This window comes from Schistocerca gregaria, unplaced genomic scaffold, assembly GCF_023897955.1.
Source record: "Schistocerca gregaria isolate iqSchGreg1 unplaced genomic scaffold, iqSchGreg1.2 ptg000839l, whole genome shotgun sequence".
In the NCBI taxonomy this organism is placed as follows: Eukaryota; Metazoa; Arthropoda; class Insecta; order Orthoptera; family Acrididae; genus Schistocerca; species Schistocerca gregaria.
Genome location: NW_026062204.1, coordinates 20,001 through 25,000, shown reverse-complemented (window position 1 = coordinate 25,000; position 5,000 = coordinate 20,001). Strand labels below are relative to the sequence as shown.

At 51.7% G+C, this 5,000-nt stretch overlaps 1 non-coding gene across 1 annotated transcript in view; it reads right to left on the bottom strand.

Annotated features, from left to right (window-relative positions):
• LOC126322795 (small subunit ribosomal RNA) overlaps positions 1 to 1,052 on the bottom strand; it is a 1,893-nt gene extending 841 nt beyond the window's left edge. Inside the window, exon 1 of the ribosomal RNA XR_007559207.1 lies at positions 1 to 1,052. This exon is cut by the window's left edge and continues 841 nt beyond it. This is a non-coding gene — a ribosomal RNA (small subunit ribosomal RNA).
• Between the last annotated feature and the right edge of the window lie 3,948 nt (positions 1,053 to 5,000).

Below are 5,000 nucleotides of genomic sequence, written 5' to 3'. Positions count from 1 at the left end.
TGATTAATGAAAACATACTTGGCAAATGCTTTCGCTTCTGTTCGTCTTGCGACGATCCAAGAATTTCACCTCTAACGTCGCAATACGAATGCCCCCGCCTGTCCCTATTAATCATTACCTCGGGTTCCGAAAACCAACAAAATAGAACCGAGGTCCTATTCCATTATTCCATGCACACAGTATTCAGGCGGGCTTGCCTGCTTTAAGCACTCTAATTTGTTCAAAGTAAACGTGCCGGCCCACCGAGACACTCAACAAAGAGCACCCTGGTAGGATTTAAACGGGGTCCGCCTCGGGACGCGAAAGCACCCCTTCGGCTCGCCCCACCGGCAGGACGTCCCACGATACATGCCAGTTAAACACCGACGGGCGGTGAACCAACAGCGTGGGACACAAATCCAACTACGAGCTTTTTAACCGCAACAACTTTAATATACGCTATTGGAGCTGGAATTACCGCGGCTGCTGGCACCAGACTTGCCCTCCAATAGATACTCGTTAAAGGATTTAAAGTGTACTCATTCCGATTACGGGGCCTCGGATGAGTCCCGTATCGTTATTTTTCGTCACTACCTCCCCGTGCCGGGAGTGGGTAATTTGCGCGCCTGCTGCCTTCCTTGGATGTGGTAGCCGTTTCTCAGGCTCCCTCTCCGGAATCGAACCCTGATTCCCCGTTACCCGTTACAACCATGGTAGGCGCAGAACCTACCATCGACAGTTGATAAGGCAGACATTTGAAAGATGCGTCGCCGGTACGAGGACCGTGCGATCAGCCCAAAGTTATTCAGAGTCACCAAGGCAAACGGACCAGACAAGCCAATCCGATTGGTTTTGATCTAATAAAAGCGTCCCTTCCATCTCTGGTCGGGACTCTGTTTGCATGTATTAGCTCTAGAATTACCACAGTTATCCAAGTAACGTGGGTACGATCTAAGGAACCATAACTGATTTAATGAGCCATTCGCGGTTTCACCTTAATGCGGCTTGTACTGAGACATGCATGGCTTAATCTTTGAGACAAGCATATGACTACTGGCAGGATCAACCAGGGAGCTGCGTCAACTAGAGCTGAGCAGCCGGCCGCCCGGGAGTGTGTCCCGGGGGCCCGCGCGAACACGCAAGCGTCCGCTCAATTATTCTGCAAACAGGAGGAGGCCGAGCTCCCCTGCACGATACACCTCGAAACCCTCTCAGGTCCCGGCGGCGCGCAGCGCCGTCCTAGGTACTTGGTCGGTTTCGAGAGAGGCGCAATCGCCCGGAGTTAGGCGAGTAGACGGTTTTAGTGCGAACACCCTTGCTCCCAACTGAGCTTGCCGCTGCCGACAGAGGCCCGGGAGCGTGCTGTCGTGGCATTGCCGGCGGGAGACAACACGCGCCACCTATGGTGACCGGCAGCTCCAACGCCAGCGCCACACAAGGGCAAAGCCCCACTTGGGTGCAGAAGCGAACTCTCCCAGCACAGCGCACGCGCCAACACGTCCGCACAACTGCGATACAAACCACCTGCGAGAACCGCTGGGGCGACCGAGCAGCAGACGGCGTCGCGGCGCCGAGTGCCAGGCGGCGGCGCATCCTCAACGCACACAGTCCTCAATCAGACCAGCACACTGCAGATGTCCACCGCGCTTCGCACCGGGCTCGGCTGAACCAACTTTGGCCGCCAGGCGCCGCGTGCAGGGTGCGCCGCAGCGTAGCTGCGCCGCCTGCCGAGCCCGTCGGCTGGCGCTCCTGCCACTCGGCGCCCCCCACCAGCCGCCTGTTGCGCGTGCGCCCACGCAGCGCGCGGCCAACACGCCGGGCGGCCCCCCTTCACCGGCCGGGAACAGTCCCACCAAGCCACCGCCGCGTATCGCTTCATACCCACATGGGCCTAGTCACGTGTGTGGATGTGGCGGGTACCGCTGAAACAACCGGTTAATAGCTGTACCGATCGTCGCCATCACAGATTCACCTCCAGCGTGAACAACCGCTCAACAACGGATTTCCAGTTCATTTGCGTATCTTGGGCAGTAAACGTAGATGTCCACCTACATTTGCGAATTCAACAATTCTTGCATGCCAGGATGTCATGTGTCACGACACGCTACATCAGACCACATACACACTGCGACATGTGCAGAAGAGAACACGTGGAAGGTGGCCCGCGCACGTATGCGATGTCCCTTCCGCGATCCACTGTCAACCGGCATCTGCGGCATGTCCCAGATATGGAACGCGGTCCACCAGGGTAGCACTTTGTGTGAGGCAATACGACAAAGTCGGAATACACGCGTCACTACATCACACGGCTCACGCTGACCTGACCTGACTCACCGCACCACCACCCCCAGCGACCCAGGGTGACATACAATGCGTTCGTACGTTCCTCCCACACGCCTCTACGGCGTACCACAGTGCAACCTAGCTGTTATTGGGAGACGAGACAAGTAGCATCGAGCACAACATATGGAAATTGAGATTCGACACCGTTGGGCACAGCCAGCGTACGGTCACACGTATCACACTACTTCACTCTGTACGTAACTACCGATGATCGGTACAGCGTGTGGGTTACGCGTACGACATCAGCGGACAATGGACACAGACCATACCACGACGTACACTGAGGGCGTCGACATCTGAACGCAACTGAACAGCTGCGAGGCTCATTTAACACTCAAACGCCAGACCGACCAGCTTGAGAGGACGGAGACACAAAGAGAGGGGCAGAGGGGGGGGGGGGGGGCGATATAGTCCTATTGCAGTACAATTGACAGTGGATAGCGGGAATATGTGGAAAGTAAGCAACACTCGCAAGACATCTACATGAGGATAACAACGACACCAGAGATTCCGAGCAGTGAACTATGTTAGGCAAAGGGACAACGTGGGTTAGGTTAAGGGACAACGTGGGTTAGGTTAAGGGACAACGTGGGTTAGGTTAAGGGACAACGTGGGTTAGGTTAAGGGACAACGTGGGTTAGGTTAAGGGACAACGTGGGTTAGGTTAAGGGACAACGTGGGTTAGGTTAAGGGACAACGTGGGTTAGGTTAAGGGACAACGTGGGTTAGGTTAAGGGACAACGTGGGTTAGGTTAAGGGACAACGTGGGTTAGGTTAAGGGACAACGTGGGTTAGGTTAAGGGACAACGTGGGTTACGTTAAGGGACAACGTGGGTTACGTTAAGGGACAACGTGGGTTACGTTAAGGGACAACGTGGGTTACGTTAAGGGACAACGTGGGTTACGTTAAGGGACAACGTGGGTTAGGTTAAGGGACAACGTGGGTTAGGTTAAGGGACAACGTGGGTTAGGTTAAGGGACAACGTGGGTTAGGTTAAGGGACAACGTGGGTTAGGTTAAGGGACAACGTGGGTTACGTTAAGGGACAACGTGGGTTACGTTAAGGGACAACGTGGGTTAGGTTAAGGGACAACGTGGGTTAGGTTAAGGGACAACGTGGGTTAGGTTAAGGGACAACGTGGGTTAGGTTAAGGGACAACGTGGGTTAGGTTAAGGGACAACGTGGGTTAGGTTAAGGGACAACGTGGGTTAGGTTAAGGGACAACGTGGGTTAGGTTAAGGGACAACGTGGGTTAGGTTAAGGGACAACGTGGGTTAGGTTAAGGGACAACGTGGGTTAGGTTAAGGGACAACGTGGGTTAGGTTAAGGGACAACGTGGGTTAGGTTAAGGGACAACGTGGGTTAGGTTAAGGGACAACGTGGGTTAGGTTAAGGGACAACGTGGGTTAGGTTAAGGGACAACGTGGGTTACGTTAAGGGACAACGTGGGTTAGGTTAAGGGACAACGTGGGTTAGGTTAAGGGACAACGTGGGTTAGGTTAAGGGACAACGTGGGTTACGTTAAGGGACAACGTGGGTTACGTTAAGGGACAACGTGGGTTACGTTAAGGGACAACGTGGGTTACGTTAAGGGACAACGTGGGTTACGTTAAGGGACAACGTGGGTTACGTTAAGGGACAACGTGGGTTAGGTTAAGGGACAACGTGGGTTAGGTTAAGGGACAACGTGGGTTAGGTTAAGGGACAACGTGGGTTAGGTTAAGGGACAACGTGGGTTAGGTTAAGGGACAAATTGAGTTAGGTTAAGGGACAAATTGAGTTAGGTTAAGGGACAAATTGAGTTAGGTTAAGGGACAAATTGAGTTAGGTTAAGGGACAAATTGAGTTAGGTTAAGGGACAAATTGAGTTAGGTTAAGGGACAAATTGAGTTAGGTTAAGGGACAAATTGAGTTAGGTTAAGGGACAAATTGAGTTAGGTTAAGGGACAAATTGAGTTAGGTTAAGGGACAAATTGAGTTAGGTTAAGGGACAAATTGAGTTAGGTTAAGGGACAAATTGAGTTAGGTTAAGGGACAAATTGAGTTAGGTTAAGGGACAAATTGAGTTAGGTTAAGGGACAAATTGAGTTAGGTTAAGGGATAATCTGGTACAACCACAGTTAGGTTAAGCGATAATCTGGTACAGCCACAGTTAGGTTAAGCGATAATCTGGTACAGCCACAGTTAGGTTAAGCGATAATCTGGTACAGCCACAGTTAGGTTAAGCGATAATCTGGTACAGCCACAGTTAGGTTAAGCGATAATCTGGTACAGCCACAGTTAGGTTAAGCGATAATCTGGTACAGCCACAGTTAGGTTAAGCGATAATCTGGTACAGCCACAGTTAGGTTAAGCGATAATCTGGTACAGCCACAGTTAGGTTAAGCGATAATCTGGTACAGCCACAGTTAGGTTAAGCGATAATCTGGTACAGCCACAGTTAGGTTAAGCGATAATCTGGTACAGCCACAGTTAGGTTAAGCGATAATCTGGTACAGCCACAGTTAGGTTAAGCGATAATCTGGTACAGCCACAGTTAGGTTAAGCGATAATCTGGTACAGCCACAGTTAGGTTAAGCGATAATCTGGTACAGCCACAGTTAGGTTAAGCGATAATCTGGTACAGCCACAGTTAGGTTAAGCGATAAAGTTGGTTAAATTCGGTATTGTGTGGGAA